The sequence below is a fragment of the Pleurodeles waltl genome, chromosome 9, assembly GCF_031143425.1.
Source record: "Pleurodeles waltl isolate 20211129_DDA chromosome 9, aPleWal1.hap1.20221129, whole genome shotgun sequence".
In the NCBI taxonomy this organism is placed as follows: Eukaryota; Metazoa; Chordata; class Amphibia; order Caudata; family Salamandridae; genus Pleurodeles; species Pleurodeles waltl.
This window is the reverse complement of record NC_090448.1, coordinates 740,384,627-740,401,018: the sequence shown is the minus strand read 5'-3', so window position 1 is coordinate 740,401,018 and position 16,392 is coordinate 740,384,627. Positions and strand designations below refer to the sequence as shown.

At 44.8% G+C, this 16,392-nt stretch overlaps 1 long non-coding RNA gene across 1 annotated transcript in view; it reads right to left on the bottom strand.

Annotated features, from left to right (window-relative positions):
- Positions 1-6,536: 6,536 nt before the first annotated feature.
- Positions 6,537-16,392, bottom strand: part of LOC138258709 (uncharacterized) — an 81,940-nt gene continuing 72,084 nt past the window's right edge. The window contains exon 3 of the long non-coding RNA XR_011198516.1: positions 6,537-6,645. This is a non-coding gene — a long non-coding RNA (uncharacterized lncRNA). The remainder of the gene's footprint in view (positions 6,646-16,392) is intronic.

Sequence of the window (16,392 nt, the reverse complement as noted above, 5' to 3'; positions counted from 1 at the left end):
GAGCCGCCATCAAGCCATTCCTCAACATCATGCTGCTGCTGCTCCTGCTCACAAAAGACAACAAAATTAATGCCGACGTAGACGACAAAAATCTAAGTACTAACACCTACCTGGATTGTTTTAATCTTTAATAAAATTGTACCGCAAACAAACCCATCATAGCGGTGGACGCTAAGGCCAGCACCTAAACCTATCATTCATGACACACACACTAATATACTGCAACCTATACACCAACACATTCACAACCCGTTCACTTCAGCCAGCACATACTCACACTGCACGGCAATATCACACATATATGCACAGCTACACAACACTGGATCAGGGACAGAGAAGCCCACACAACATACAGACATGCACACACAGCAACAACAACACAACTAATGCACATATACAGACACATTCCACACACTCACAGACAACACTGGCCAGGGCCTAGCCCCACATACAACACACATATACACACATCTGCCATGGCCCATACACAACACGAACATCAATCAATACTGCAATCGACACACACATTACACACACACACACACACACACACAGCAAAATGGATCAACTATACCATGCACAATACACACTGACACAAACATACAAAAGGCACAAAGTGAACCAAAACAACACCTGTACAGCTGGAATGGGAGCAGCTTGACCATACTTGGGAGGAGGCTGCATTGGGACACGTCACTTTCATCAAGGCCCCAAACAACATGCGCACTGGAATTGCCCACAACTGGATCGCAGGGACAACCAATTCCAATTTTCAAAAACAGTCACACAATGGGGGAAGGCCAACGCTACAAAGCACACACAACTCACACTCCATGGACATACCCCTACACCAACCAACTGCCAGGAACACACCCCTAAATGGACATATGCACATTCAAATGCAAAGCAAACTACCACAGCCCAACACACTCCACGTCTGCACTGACACAAATCCAGAACACACACACCACATGTACACAGTACCCATATCAGGGAACAAGTCATACACCATACATGTCCACATCACACAACACAAAATAAAACCACATAGCACAGCAAACACACCACAATACCATGACCCCAACATTTCAACTACATACACATACCTATCACACAACAAACACCCTACTCTTGGGAGACAACAGCACTGCACACAAAATCCCAGACTGCAAAAAATGTAACATGGAGCAGCAAGCAGCACAAACAGACACAACTACACGCACACAAATAATGGCAGCCAGGAGCAAAAGAAACCTAGGGAAGGAAATGCAGGACAAAGGTGTAACAAAAACACCAACAGGTTGGGTTTATTATAAAATTATCAATAATGAATAAACAAGTCCAAGGCCATGGGTGAGGGGATTTGGGGGTGGGCTTGGGTTTGGGAGGGGGAGGGTTTGGGAGAGGGGGACCTTTTTCGGAGTGGTAGATTTTTGGGTGGAGGGAGGGGCATGGTGCTTGCAGGGGGGACAGGGGAGGACTTGGAGGTGGAAGGGATGGCCTTGGGGAGGGAAACAGAACTTTTGGGGTAGTACGGGGGGAACAGGGGTAAGATCAAGGTCAAAGAGGAACAATTTTAGACACACAGGGACGTCATCAGAAGGGGGGTGGGATTTCGAGGTAGAAGGAGTGGTTGTATGACGTGTAAGTGTGGATGTTTTGGGTGCGTTTTGAGGGAGGTGTGCATGGTGGATGTCTGTTGGGTGGGTGAATGAGAGTGTTTATGTGTTTGGGATTAAGGTGGGTGGAGGTGCTAGGGGATGCCAATGTCTGATGGGGTGGTGACCTGCAGGTATGGTGGATGTGCTGCATGTAGGTGTCTCTGTGGTTGGGGTGTCTGCAGGTATGATTTGTGTGGTGGCTGGATCAGTGACTGTTGGTTCAGTGTCTGCAGGTGTACCAAATGTTGTGTGTGTGATGCTGGGGGTAAGGGGGTGTCAAGGGAAGTCGTAACAGTTGATATGTCTTCAGGTAGATGTTGTTTGTGTGCATGCCGGTGGCGTGTCTTGTGGTGCTTGTGTGGGCTACCCTTGTCTGTTGAGGTGGATGCATGTGAGTCTGTCTGTGTGCTTTGGTTGGATTGGGAAAGGGGGTTTTGGACTGGGAAAAGTAAGGTGGAGGGGGACGGAAGACAAGGGGTGACTGTATGTTGTCAGTGTGGAGGCCAGAGCCTGAAATGATCTCTGTAGGCCTGAGATTGCATGGTGAATGCCCTCCAAGAACACATTGCTCTGTTGGCTAGATGACATTCACGATGGGCATCTGACCCACAGAGATAGACCTCAGGAGGTCAATACCCTCCTCACTGGGGGAAGCAGGGCTAACAGGTGCTGGGGCAGAAGTGTCTGTGGCAAAGGAGGCACCCACCCTCTTGGGTGCATTGGCACGGCAAACTGGCTGGGGAGCAACAGGGAGGATGGTGATAGAATGGAGGTTGCAGACAAAGAAAGCACAGGGATGGTCCCCGATTGGTGGCCACCGTAGGAAGAATCCATGGATGATGATGTTTATCCTGTCTCCCCGGTGGCACTTCTCTTGCCCTCCGGGCCATTGGATCCCTTTCTGTCGGGGTCACATGATCTGAGGTCCCGTGGCCAGATGCTTCCCCACTTGGCTCGGCCCAGTCTCCTTCGCCTGCAGGTGCTGATGCTGCAGAAAAGAAAGAAAAGTAAGGTCATAACATCTACGTAATGACAGTGCAATTACAAATCAGAGAGGCAAAAAATACCATCATGTCAACTGCCCCCCCCCGAATGAAGTGACAGCAAAGTGCCACCATCATGTGCCAATACTAAACCATGCATGCCATCTGGATTCACAAAGGTAACACATAAGAAAATCTTGGTCTCAGATAACTACAATAGCATGGATAAAGTCTAGCTAGCACACTAACGCTACCACAACTAGGTGACCACTCCACATCAAACTTGTGCAACATGCAGCACGCCACATGGAAGCTGTAGCCAAACTATGGATCCCTTTGTAAGGTACCCTAACAATTACACTGACACAAGCCTTAACACACATCTAAATTGTACTGATATGATGTCTCCACAGCAACTGATGGTGCTAAGAAAAGGCAAACAACAATGCTAAAATCTTGCCATGCCTAGATTAGGTGACATGGAAACATCCATTTCACTAGGGTCACGACACAACAATGTACAGCTCCACAAGTCACACCTTACCAAAATGAGTCAAGGCTGGTAGTTGCATGGCTCATTCAGATGTGCCACACGTCTGATGTTTCAAGAATCTACATTGACATCAGGTCCCAAACCTCATGGAGAGATGTCACCTGATTACACACATGAGTGGTCTAGTAAGGCCCAGTTGTGTTTGTAGGAGACAACTGTACTGTGCAAGGAGGGACACAGATCTTGCCATCACTATCAGGAGGATACCAAATTGCTTTACTATGAAAAACATCACTACCCACATCACAGACATAAGCATGGCATCATGTCATGCAGACATCACTGCAAGTCAATTCCTGATGCATCCATGCAGTCAGGGCACAATTCCTAATCAACACACACATTCTGTGGACCCACAACCATCATACCACATAAAGGGTACAAACCATCATCAACTGGATCAACACCCTGCCCCTAGCTGTCCTGTCCATCATGGCGATGGCTACTGTGACTAACAACATACTATGAGGCATGAATGTGTCTGATTGACTACATATGATGGTGAAACAGTCCTGTCTGGGGCATCACAGTAAATGGACAACCATTGCAAATGTATCATAATAACAACAGGACCCCATGAACATATATGTGTGAGATCGGAGACATCATGTCATCCGCATGGCTACCACATGCCTACATCTCATGCATAGATATGTGTCCTATTGGAAATGGAGCACATGCAGACACGTAGGCACAAGTAATGTTGGCTACACTGATGGCACTTCACTCATGACAATTCACATTCCCCACTTACTAAGGAGAAGTACCTTGCTACAGCTGTCAAGACATTTGCCATGTAAGTCATGTCACATGTACGACGGACAGCCATGCATCACAGACTATTGTGAGGCACAAGCACCTAACATAGAATGGAGAAAACGTGCCCCTGGATTGCAGATGTCAAGCTACACATATCCCTAGACACATGACAGACAACGGTGGCCCATATCCTACTTACCTTTGGACTGTAACATTTGTCAGGAATGATATGTTGTTGGTAACTTAAAACCACCGGGATAGTTAAAAAAATATATGGACAGTAAACACAGTCATATGTGCTCCAAGCTGGACAATTATACTGAGGGTTCACCATTGTTTAGTCCTAGGTCCCAGCTCCAAAAGGATGAGCACACCAGTTGGGAACACATGGCTTGTCTACACCAATTTGATGCCAGAAGATGTGTGACACATGACGCCATACCACCTGGTCGGGGAGCAGTCTGTCCCTCATTCAATCACCTGGCAAAGGGACAAGCATGTATCACATAAATATGTACTCACCCCCTTATGGCTGCTGTGCTGATCTCAAATACCCATTCAAGGCCAAATAGGCTATCGCCAAAATGCAGGCTATTAGGGGGGGTCATGGTCCGACGGGCATCCAGTCCCCATTGGGAGGACATCCCCAGCTGGGCCTCCACAGACATCTAGGCCCAGCGTCTCTGGTCCTCCCACCTCTTCTGACAGAGGGTGCTCCGCTGGCTGTAGACCACCCAGGGTCTGCACCTTCTTGCCGATGGCTCTCCATATCCCCTTCTACTGATGGGCGTTGACCTGCATGGATGCATAAAAACAAGACAAGAAATCATGTCCACAATTCCAGTAAAAAAATGGCAGAGTCACATACATGCCAAGCCTAGAACATCCTGTCTTAACCTTCCTGCCCACTTGTGGCACATAGCAGTCATTGTAGACAGGGAAAAAACTGCAAACACTCCCCAATAAGGTGCACTACACACACCCTGTGGTCATTGGGCCCTCCACTGACCAGTTATAAATACAGTGACATTTGTGGAACATGACATGATCACATGATATTGATTAGGAACACGATGAAACACACTCCACAAAGTGGCAAGTGACAGCTAAACCTCACTGCAAACAATGCACAAAAGCCTACACTACCTCCAAATATCACATGCTGCCAATACGCATGAGATGTAACAACAAGCCTACTGATAGACCCATTGTGCTTGAACCAGATGGAAGAGAGTAACATGTGGAGCACACGTAGAGGGAATCCTGTCCATGCGGTCACATGTGCTGAGACAGATGCAGCACATGCTACTTCAGGGGGTGGGGGTTTCAGTGTTACATCAATCAGAAGGTACATATATCCATATGTATGTGTACACAGAAACTATGACACTATAGGAAAATACCTGGTTCGGCATTGTACTCTTCCAACTTCAAAACCATAAACACATCAAAGCTGTATGATAGAGAGAACATGGCTGAGTGATCAAGAGCTCTGTCATGGCTATGTGACACACATTGTATGAGATGATATTAGCATTCAGACACATATAATGAGCCTGCCCCCGATGTAAATCCCGTAGTAATCAGTGGACATGAGACTAAGAAGCTGTTTATATGCTGAGAGGCATGAACTGACACCATCACATGCTATCCAGGGAAACAAGGAGTGGGCACAGTGTCACTCTTGCAGTGCAAAAGGGAATCAATACCAGGACAGATGTCTAGTTTTGCAGTGAGCAAACATACACAGGCACTAGTGAGCATCAATGTTTAGTCATTCTTGGCTATGAGAGTCCAGAGATTTTTGCAGCCTTTGGGCTGTACAGTGTAAATAAACAGTTTGGGGTGACAGGTCACTTCTGTTATTGTTTTGGTAGTGATCCTCAGCCTGACACAATCCGTGGCATATCCCTCCTTACATTGGCATTCTCATAAAGACCTCATTTGCATCACATGATTTTCACATGGAACATCTCAAAATATTTGAATAAACAATGTTAGGGATAGATTGAGTGCTAGTTGTGTTTATTTACAGGTGTTTTGAACTCAAAGGTGTATATTAAGGGAAAAAAGAGAAAAACAGTGAAAGGATCAGTCATGGTGGATGTAATCAGAATATCTGCCACAACATTTGAAGTCCAAAGTCCAGTGTCCTACTATCCTGGAAAATGGTAAGTGGTTGAAAAACAGTCAACAGAGTGAATCTGTGGCAGACAAAGGAGTTCCATCAGAAGAGCTCACTTCCTGGCAGTGTTGAGGTCTTGGCATCTGCACCTCCTGGATTTTTGGGTGGACATCCCCGCTTGCAGGGGGGTTCTTCAGCTGTACAGGCAGCAGTTTCTGAGGCAGGCCCCTACCACTGGGTCCAGGTCCATCATTGTCCAAGGTTTCTAGATGGGACTCAGGTACATGGATTGGGAGGCACAAAATGGTGAAATCTGTCCTCGAGACACAGGTTTGGGGGGTGACTGGTTCGCTGAGATGTCGCAACGGGGCTGGGAGGAGGCGATGTGGTCAGGGTGAGGCTGACCGATGTCATCTAACCAGGTTCCCCTGATGAGCCAGCGTCGTCATCAATGTCCACATGTCCAGGAGTTGTATCCTAACTGAGGAACTGAGGGCTTCATCTGGGGGGGAAGGTGGCGGTCAGTCTCTTGAGGGATCTCCATATTCCCAGTGGTAGATAGACCTGTTGAAGCGAGAGACAGTATGTTAAAGGTTGTATTGTGATATGTACCTCCAACAGTTTACAGTGACATTTGCTTAACTAGAAGTACACTTTAGTTTTGCATTTTTCCCTTTATGTGAGAGGCACACCTGCTATCAGCTGTATGGACCTGACGTTTGAGGTAGTGAGCAATTCTATTTCAAGTCACCTTGCTACAGAATGTGTGATTATCTTGGTACTTGGATGACTATTCATGGACTCCTATCATTCCAGCAGTGCAGTCAAAACAGTGGCTGGGCATGATGTGGCTTAGGTCATCTTGGGACCTAGTAGACTGTCATGTATGCAGAGCCAGAACCATTTAGTTACATATGTTAGCTATCAACAAATTGTCAGTGCATTGTGAATTTGTATACTGCCACATGCATTTAGATGAGGCATCTTGATACCTTTGCTTGTCTTTCATTGATTTTGTACACAGGTTTGGCTGTCCTTTTTGCCCACACTGTTTACATCTTGGCTAAGCAGCTCACGATGGATCTTGTTGATTGTGCACATCGCAGAGTGTAGCATGGTCTGTTTCTTGCTCCCTCCCACGTGTGTAAAATGCACTGGTGAGTTAACAGACAGCAGCACAATCTCATGTGGACAGTGTGCTGGTTATTGTAGTCAGAGGGACTGTTCCTCCTGGAATTACCATTAATGTTACACCAAGTACTACAAACAGCATATGTATGTCATCCTCTCAGGTGAGTATATTTTCATTGCAAATTGATGTGATAGGATGTTTGAACAGAAGCATAGTGTGCAGGTGTTTTGCATTGGGTAGACACTGCCTGCTGGCCTTTAGCATTGCTATCATAGTCTGCCCTCCCCACACACTATACAGTTGAGATCCCCTCAGGTGGGTACATTTGAGTAGCTTAGTAGGGGTACAATGGTCATAGTACCAGAGTACACTGTATTGGCAAAGTGTAGTGAGGGTCCCAGTGCCTGCTGGCCTTATTATTGCTGTCACTGCCTGTCCTACCCACACACTATACTTTGGAAATGCCCTCAGGCGAGTGCAACTGAATGGCTGATTAGAGGGAGAATGTTCATAGTAGAAGAGAACACAGTTGTGGCTGAGTGGAATGACATTACCAGTGCATAGTGGCCTTATCATTACTGTCATTGCCTGTCCTCCCCAAACACTATACATTAGAAATCCCCCCAGGTGAGGATAGTGGAATGGCAGATTTGAGTGAGAATGGTCACAGTAGAAGAGAACACATTTGTGGCTGAGTGGCGTGACATTACCAGCCTCTGCTGGCCTTAGCATTGCAGTCTTTGCCTGTCATTCCCACACACAATACATTTAGGTTGGATCACTCCAATGTGTTGTCAAAGGAGGTCATGTTTAGTAGGATACACTGTTCTGGTATTAGGGATAGTGAAACAGTGCCTGCTGGGCCTTATAGTGCTGTCAATCCCTGAGATACACCCAGTATACTGAGATGTTGTTCCCCCACATGAGTGTACCTTGACATTTTGGAGGCCAAAGAGGGTGGACACTGGGCTTTTGAGTGGGGTGGAATTGTGGGTAGGCAAAGGTGATCAGTGAGCATGCATGCCAATACATTTTGGTGAGCTAATTTTGTAGTTGTGACGTACCCGACTCCACTCCCCCAGGTATTCTGGATGCAGGATGGCTAAGACCTTCTCCTCCCATGATGTGAACTGTGGGGGAAGTGGTGGAGGACCACCACCAGTCTTAACTACCGCCAGCTAGTGCCTGACGACCATGGAAAGGACCTTCCCCCTGAGGTTGTTACACTTTTCCTGACATTGGCCCTCATTCTGACCCTGGCGGTTCTCTACCGCCAGGGCCAACGGGGGCGGGAGCACCGCCGACAGGCCGGCGGTGCTCCCTTGGTCATTCTGACCGCGGCGCTTTGGCCGCGGTCAGAACGGGAAAACCGGCGGTCTCCCGCCGGTTTTCCACTGCCCCTTAGAATCCTCCAAGGCGGCGCAGATCGCTGCGCCGCCGAGGGGATTCTGACCCCCCCTACCGCCATCCTGTTCATGGCGGGAAAGCCGCCATGAACAGGATGGCGGTAGGGGGGGTCGCGGGGCCCCTGGGGGCCCCTGCCGTGCCCATGCCCATGGCATGGGCACGGCAGGGGCCCCCTAACAGGGCCCAACTAGACTTTTCAGTGTCTGCGATGCAGACACTGAAAAGCGCGACGGGTGCTGCTGCACCCGTCGCACGCCTTCCACTCCGCCGGCTCGATTCCGAGCCGGCTTCCTTGTGGAAGGCGCTTTCCCGCTGGGCCGGCGGGTGATCTGAATCAGATCGCCCGCCGGCCCAGCGGGAAAGTCAGAATACCCCTCGCGGTCTATTGACCGCGGGGCGGTATTCAGGCGGCTTCCGACGGGCGGGCGGCAACCGCCGCCCGCCTAGGTCGGAATGACCAACATTGTCCCTTGTGCGCAGATAGCTGCCTACAGAATTCACTCTGTCTACTATTATTTGCCACATTTTTATTTTCCTAGCGATAGTAGTCTGCTGGAATTGGGCGCCAAATAGATGTGGCTCTACTTTAATGATTTCATCCACCATGACCCTTAGCTCCTCATCTGTGAATCATGGATGTTTTGGGGTGACATAGTGACTGAAAAAAAGGTGGGAAAATAAAATAAAACAATTTGTAGGTGCTGAGTGATGAGTGTGTGGTGTGCAGTGAATGTTGTGATAGGGTGCAAACGTGTTTGGGGGGGTGAGGATGTGAAATGTGTGGCTTTTGTGAGGTGGAATGGTGCCTGTTCTAATCTTTGCACTGCTGTTGCTGTATGTGGTGTTGTAGATGCAAAGGACTGTGTTGTGTGAAGGGGTGTTTTTATGGTGTGGTTGGAAGGTGTATCGGGTGTGTGAATGTGTGTCAGCTGTGTTGTTTTCAAATCTATCCAATGTGGTGTTGTGTATTACTGGTGGTCACCGCTGTTGGAAGACCTCCATGGCGATTTGTGACTTGTAATAGGTTTGGTAGTTGGTTGGGGGGCTGCTGGTACCGGTGATCGGACTGCCTCTTTCCTGCCCTCCAGAGTCCTGGCGGTGTCGGCATCTTGGCTGGATTTCGGCGGGCTTGGCTGTGTAACTCGTAATACAGCGGTCTGTATAACCACTAACATGGCGATCTTTTGGGAGCCCCAACTGCAGCAGTCTGGCAGTCAGACAACCAAACTCATAATGAGGCCCCTAATGTGGTGGCGATCCAGGATCGGCAGTTTCCAATTGTCCTATTTACTATAATGGAAGGAAGCAAAAGAAATAACATATTTCGACCATAGTCTTTATCATATCACTAGCCTCTCCTTTTTATCTCTGTCTTTAAATGGCCCTTCTTTCACTACTCTTGTTGCATGTCCTTCTGGTTATCGTAGTGCATTTGCAGAATGTGAAGCTGAAAAGATAATATAACCAAATTGATGCTTAATATCACTACACATTCAATGCAAATTATAGTGTTATAGATTGTTTAGCTCTATGGTATTTGATAAATATTACAGAAAAAGCGTCCTGTTAAGAGCTTTTAAGCCAAAACAGTCAATTAGAACCTGTAAGTGTAAAGCTCAAACCATATCTAAGTTCTTGACCCTCAAATGCATTTTTACCAGTATCAGCCTCAACTAGCTTTACCTCATTCGTCTGTCTAAGGAACAAGGTTCATCCTGCCCTCTAGTGAGCTAAGTTGTGCACATTTCTTTTCATGCACATTCTGATGGCATTGGCAGGGAGGCCCTGCACTTGTTCTCTGCTAGCCTTTTCATGTTGGTGAAACCGCCATGAAAAGGCTGGCGGAGTATAAGGTTGTAATCAGCAGGACAGTGCTGAGTGCAGCGCTGCCCTGGCTGATTGCAACCAAGACTGCCGTCACCCCATTGGGATCTAGGATCGTGGTGGAGATGGCGATCCGATAGCGGTCCGACGGCCAAACTTGTAATATGACATTTGGACCGCCATGGCCACGGCGGTCCGACCATCACAGCAAGGCTGGCGGTCTTGTGAAAGCCACCTCGTACTGATGCCCTTAGTCTTTACCATGCAAAGGAGCATTCAAACCAAACTAAGTACACATTTTTCTAATTCAGCAAACCAGAAAATCATTGATCAATAAAAATCATTATAGTTTTTAGATGCTCAGTAGGATCTAGATCAAAAAATGAATGAGCCTGTCGTTGAGGCAGCATTAAAAAATGATGCAGCATGGTGCAATAATCAGGTCTTCTGGCCCAGGGTGTGAGCTGGTGCATGTTCACGACAAGTTCTAGCACCTTCTACTATTCTGCTTCAGAGGGTTCAGAGAAGATGAGCCCTGGGCTCTTCCCTCCCTAGACTGCTAGAATGAAAGAGTGCCCTGCCTCTTCCTCATCGGTGCTGAGCATGAGGATGAGGCTTGCAGCTGCATCTTACCGTGAACCCAGCACTGTTCTCTCCATTACTGGAGGTGCTTCTCACAGCGCAGTTTGTGCACAGCTCAGATTACAAATGCCATACTTGTCTCTCCAGAGGTATTCAGTGTTACACCTAGGGCAGAACTGGAAAAGTGTAAAATATGTACCATCACCCTAGGTGTAGTCTCCAACATACAAAAGAGAAAACTCAAGGTTGTCAAGGCTGGACTCCGAGGGCATGATGCGTTGAAAGCTAACGATCGGTGACAGTCAAGTCAGAAGTCCTGGGAATCACAGGGGGAAACTTTCCACAGCACAGTGGTGTTGTTCTCATCATGGTGTTCGAAAGGCAAGTAGCTAGCGCCATGAAAACTGGAATGAAGCACATCCATTGTGGACATGTGTCCGATCCCGATAGTGGAAGAAAATAATCTGAGATGGAGGAGGTGCCCTGGTACACTGTCGACCAAGGGTGGAGTCTTGAGACACAAACTGCTTGGAAGAACAAGTTACAAACATCCGGGTCAAAAACTAGATGGAAAGGCCATGCAGAGCATGTGTATCTACAGCCACATATGGTACAATATATGTATATTTCTCCCTGCCTGCACGGGATCCATTGTCTCAAAGTAAATAAATTGATTCAGTGTGACCAAACCATGACGCGTTTCGGGCATGTGACCAGCCTTTCTCACACAAGTAAACACCATATTATTGCTTATTACATTTATATTGTAACATGTTGAACAAACAACAAAAAGAAGAAACACCTAGGAGCGATACATGTCAAAAATGTATGTAATTCATTGCATAATCTAAACTGTTTTAAAAAAAAGCAATATAAATTGAAAGTACAATGATGATCTGTTTACATTTTGCATTTTAACACTACCCCAAGTCGTGTGTGGTCTCAATTTGAAATTTAAAAGTTGCACAACTGCGCGCGTTCTTGAGTGCTCTGTCTAACATAAAAAGTATAACACAAATCATCCTGACACTGAGCCAAAATTAAAATTAAATCACCTAAAGCATATCAACTCAAGCATATACAGCAAGTGTAAAACTTCAAACAACATGGTTAAGTCAAACTCATTTGGCGAAATATTACATATTGTCAATTGCGTCCAATTACACTTAGCATAAAGCCCACGTGGGCTAATAATTTATTGCAGTGTCGACATAAAATCATCCATTTCTGAGTCATACACACATATAGCCCAAGTGGGCATTTACACATTACACTCATCAAAATGCGCCACAAACCATCAAAATGAAATTCCATTAGAGAGTTACATATCTAAATTCAGACACGAAGCACTGTGCTTTCTGTAGATTCAAGGGGTAATTCATGTGTACTACTTTACTTTAGAAACACTAGAAATGTTAAGTGCAGAGGCATGTACCAATCTAATTGGTTGAGAAAACTGAAATGAAAAATAAAATAAAGCACTTCCTTGCACTAGTGTCTCTCATCAGTGATCCAACAAACAAAATACTGAAAAACTAAACAGAACTAAATCACTTCAAAAGTTAAAATGACACTCAAATCACAGTTCCACTTGTTGGCTGAAAGGAACAGAGAAGATGTGCTGAGAAAATCAAATTACAGATATGTGTAAAATGTTTCTTCAGAATTCAGCCCGGTGGGCATTTTACTATTCAAATTGAGCATGTGTCTAGATTCAAACCTCCTCAATCGCTGTTCAAGTTATGAATATGTAGAGTTAAGAATAGTAAATCTTTACTTATCTAAATAAACTTAAATCCACAATATTTTGGGACTCAATAGTTAGGCTACAATATTTTTGTATACTGATATTTCTGCCACAGTATTCTAACATACAACATTTAAAGATAACTATAAGGTTTCACATTTATTTTTATTCATTTATTTACTCATTATCAGCACTGGTAAAGGGGCCAAGTTCAGAAGGCATTATTAACAACTTAATTCTCTTGAATTCTCATGGAAGGCAAAAATAATGTGTAGAGCATTATTGTGCTAGTTCATGCAAAATCAGGAGAGCACAAAATATACCCATAATATTTCTGAAGTGGCTCTGTGCAACTCGCCTCTTTCTGTGCCCTATATTTTTATTTTGGAATGTTTTCTGGCACCAAGGTAACTATAAGTGGCGCCCCCGCCATGCACTGTTTTCTCATCAATAATTTCACTGCAAATGTTGCAGTGATATTATTGATGATGTCATGAGTAATGTAATATGGGAGGAAATTAGTAATGCATGGCGAGGATGCAAGTTATAACTGGTGAATTTCTGTGTTTTTGTGTTTGTAGAATCTGAACCTAACTATAATGCCCCTGTAACCTTTGAATGTTTACCATTTTTAATGCTATCTCCTAACTATAATGCCGCTGTAACCTTAGTTTTTTTAAATATAAATTGTACTCCAATGTGTAAGTGGGTCCATGGGTGGCTGTGTGGGTGTGTGAGTGAGTGTGTGTGTGAGTAGTTTTGTGGGTCTGTGACAGGGTGTGTGAGTGTGTGAATGGGTGTGTGACTGGCTGTGTCAGTGGCTGTGTGTGTCTGTGAGTGGTTATGGTAGTGGTATGGTTGGTCTGTGTGCCGGTGTGTGGGTGTGGGTGTGAGAGTGGGTGTGTGAGTGTGTGACTGGGTGTGTGAGTGGGTGTGTGAGTGGCTGTGTGGGTCTGTAAAAAGGCGTAGTAGTGGTTTGGTGGGTCTGTGAGCAGGTGTGAATGGTTGTGTGAGTGGGTGCGTGAGTGGCTGTGTGGGTTTGTGACTGTGTGTGGTAGTGGTTTTAAGAACTGTGAGTGGGTGTGGGAGTGTGCGAGGGGTGTGAATGGCCAAGTTAGTGGCTATGTGGATTTGTGGTGCATGTGTTAGTGGTTTTGTGGGTCTGTGAGTGTATGTATGACTGTGTGAATGGGTGTATGAGTAGCTGTTTGGGTATGTGAGCGGATGTGGTAGTGGTCTGGTAGGTCTGTCAGCCAGTTTATGAGTGTGTGGGTAAGTGTGTGAGTGGGTGTTTGAGTGTCTGTGTGGGTCTGTGGGTGGGTATGGTAGTGGTTCTGTGAGTGTGTGAGTGGGTGTATGAGTGGTTGCGTCGTGTATAAGTGGTTGTGTGAGTGGTTGTGTGAGTGCTCTGTGGATCTGTGAGCAAGTGTGTGAGTGGTTTTGTGGGTCTAGGAGTGTGTATATGAGTGGCTGTATGGGTGTGCAGATAGGTGTGTGAGTGGTTGTGTGGGTGTGTAAGGAGGCGTGGGAGTGTGTAAGTGTATTAGTAGGTGTGTGGGTCTGTGAGTGGGTGTGTCTGTTTTTTAAAAATTGGAGTCAGGATCCATGAATCCACCCGAATCAGTGAGGATCCATGGATCCACCTGAATCCACCCCAATCCGTGAGGATCCAGGTGGATCTGTAGATCCTTGTGCACAAAAAAAAAACCTTTCTGGACAATTCCTTGCCCATGAGGCACTCCTTCATTTGAGCTTGTCGTTTCTGGTGCTCGGCATCGGCACTTAATTGCCAACACCGGCATTTGACAGCTGCCACATGGTGGTGCTGTTTTTTTGTAATTTAAAGATGAGCAGGACAATAGTTGGTTACTGATTCAAAATACAACTAAGACCTGCCCAAGTCATTCTTATAGATTTGGGGGCCTCAGACAGTATGGACTGTCACACTTGTAGCATTGTGATGGTTAGAAGCTGTGTAGGTAGAGCCATTGGCATCACTGGCAGTGACAATATGTAGTGAAAGCTGCTGTGGCCTCCTGGCAAGGGCCCTGACACATATGATTTTACAAATTAAGCACTGCCCTGAGGGGTTCCTCACAGACCCCCTCAATCAGTTCCATGGGGTCAGAGAACCTCTATTCTAACACCTTCTATCACTTTGAAATGTTAGATTTCCTGCAGGGAACGAAGTCCAGATGAACAAAATGGCGGCTGCAACTTTCCTCTAAGGTTGAGGCCAGCCAATCACTGCGTTGCTATTGGCACGTGGATCCACAAATCCCGGATCTGCAGAGGATCCGTGGAGATCCACATCTCTAGATATACATAAATCTTTCTACTTTAATAGCTCCAAAACTACTGAACAGGTCTGCACCAAATTACAAGAGAGATCTTTCTGGACCAAGTTCTAGCTTCCTGACAAACTTGGTGTAATTTTGTTCAGTGATTTGGGTTGTAGTCAGGTTTAAAGTCCATGCGGGAAATTGCATAGAGAAAGCGTGTTTTGTGACCCCCCCTTCTTCTCGGCAATCACTTGACAGATAACCCTGAAACTTTACAGACAATAGCTGTAGTGACTGGCAAACTAGTTTTGAAAATTCAGTGAGAATTTGTCAAAAGATGCCAAAGATATTAGCAAAACAAAAAACGTTTTTCGTATGGAAACTAGTTTGTAAATATAATTACTTACTGGTAACCGCCGGTAGGTTTTATATATATGTTTATATATATGAGGATGTATAATGTAAGACTGTAAGACTATTAATAAAAAAAATATTTTCTAATTTATCTTAATTGTTTTTATTTTTTTTATTTTCTACTACAAAAACATGATGTATATTTATATAGATTTAAATGAAACATACAAAAAAGAAAACATAAATACAAAACATTAAAGTAAATGACCAAAGAATTAAATATAAAAACTATAAAATAAAAAAGTATTAAACAAAAATATTACAACATTTTTTTAAAATCTGTATGTAAACAAATAATATAAAATTTAAAAAATATATATATATATATGTGTGTGTGAAAAATATTACAAATAAATATTTAAGTCAGAAAATAATAGATACACTATTTCCCCTCGAGTCTGTGCAACAATCGGAAAGGGTTGGACTTCGGATGAGTAAAATTTACTATTACCACTTCAGTCTGTACAACAGTAGGGAAAGAGTTGGACTTCAATGGTATAAATCTTACTATTCCTACTCCAGTCTTTGCAACAGTAGGGTATGCGTTGGACTTGAAGGGGTTAAATTTACTATTACCACTCCAGTCTGTACATCAGTAGGGAAAGTATTGGACTCCAGAGGGCTAACATTTACTAATCCCACTCCTGCCAGTGCAGCAGTAGGGAAATATTTCACTTCAAACACATAACATATTTTAATAACCATATTAGTAGACCACAAATAGAAACCTCTTCTTAAGAATAATATATATATATATATATATATATATATATATATATATATAAAGAAATACAATTAAACAATTTACATGATTATTAAAACATGCAATAAATAATTATGAATTAAAACATGTTATTAATGTATTATTTAATTATGTTCCCACACTATACTCCCACAAACCTAGCAGCCCACACTTAAAATAT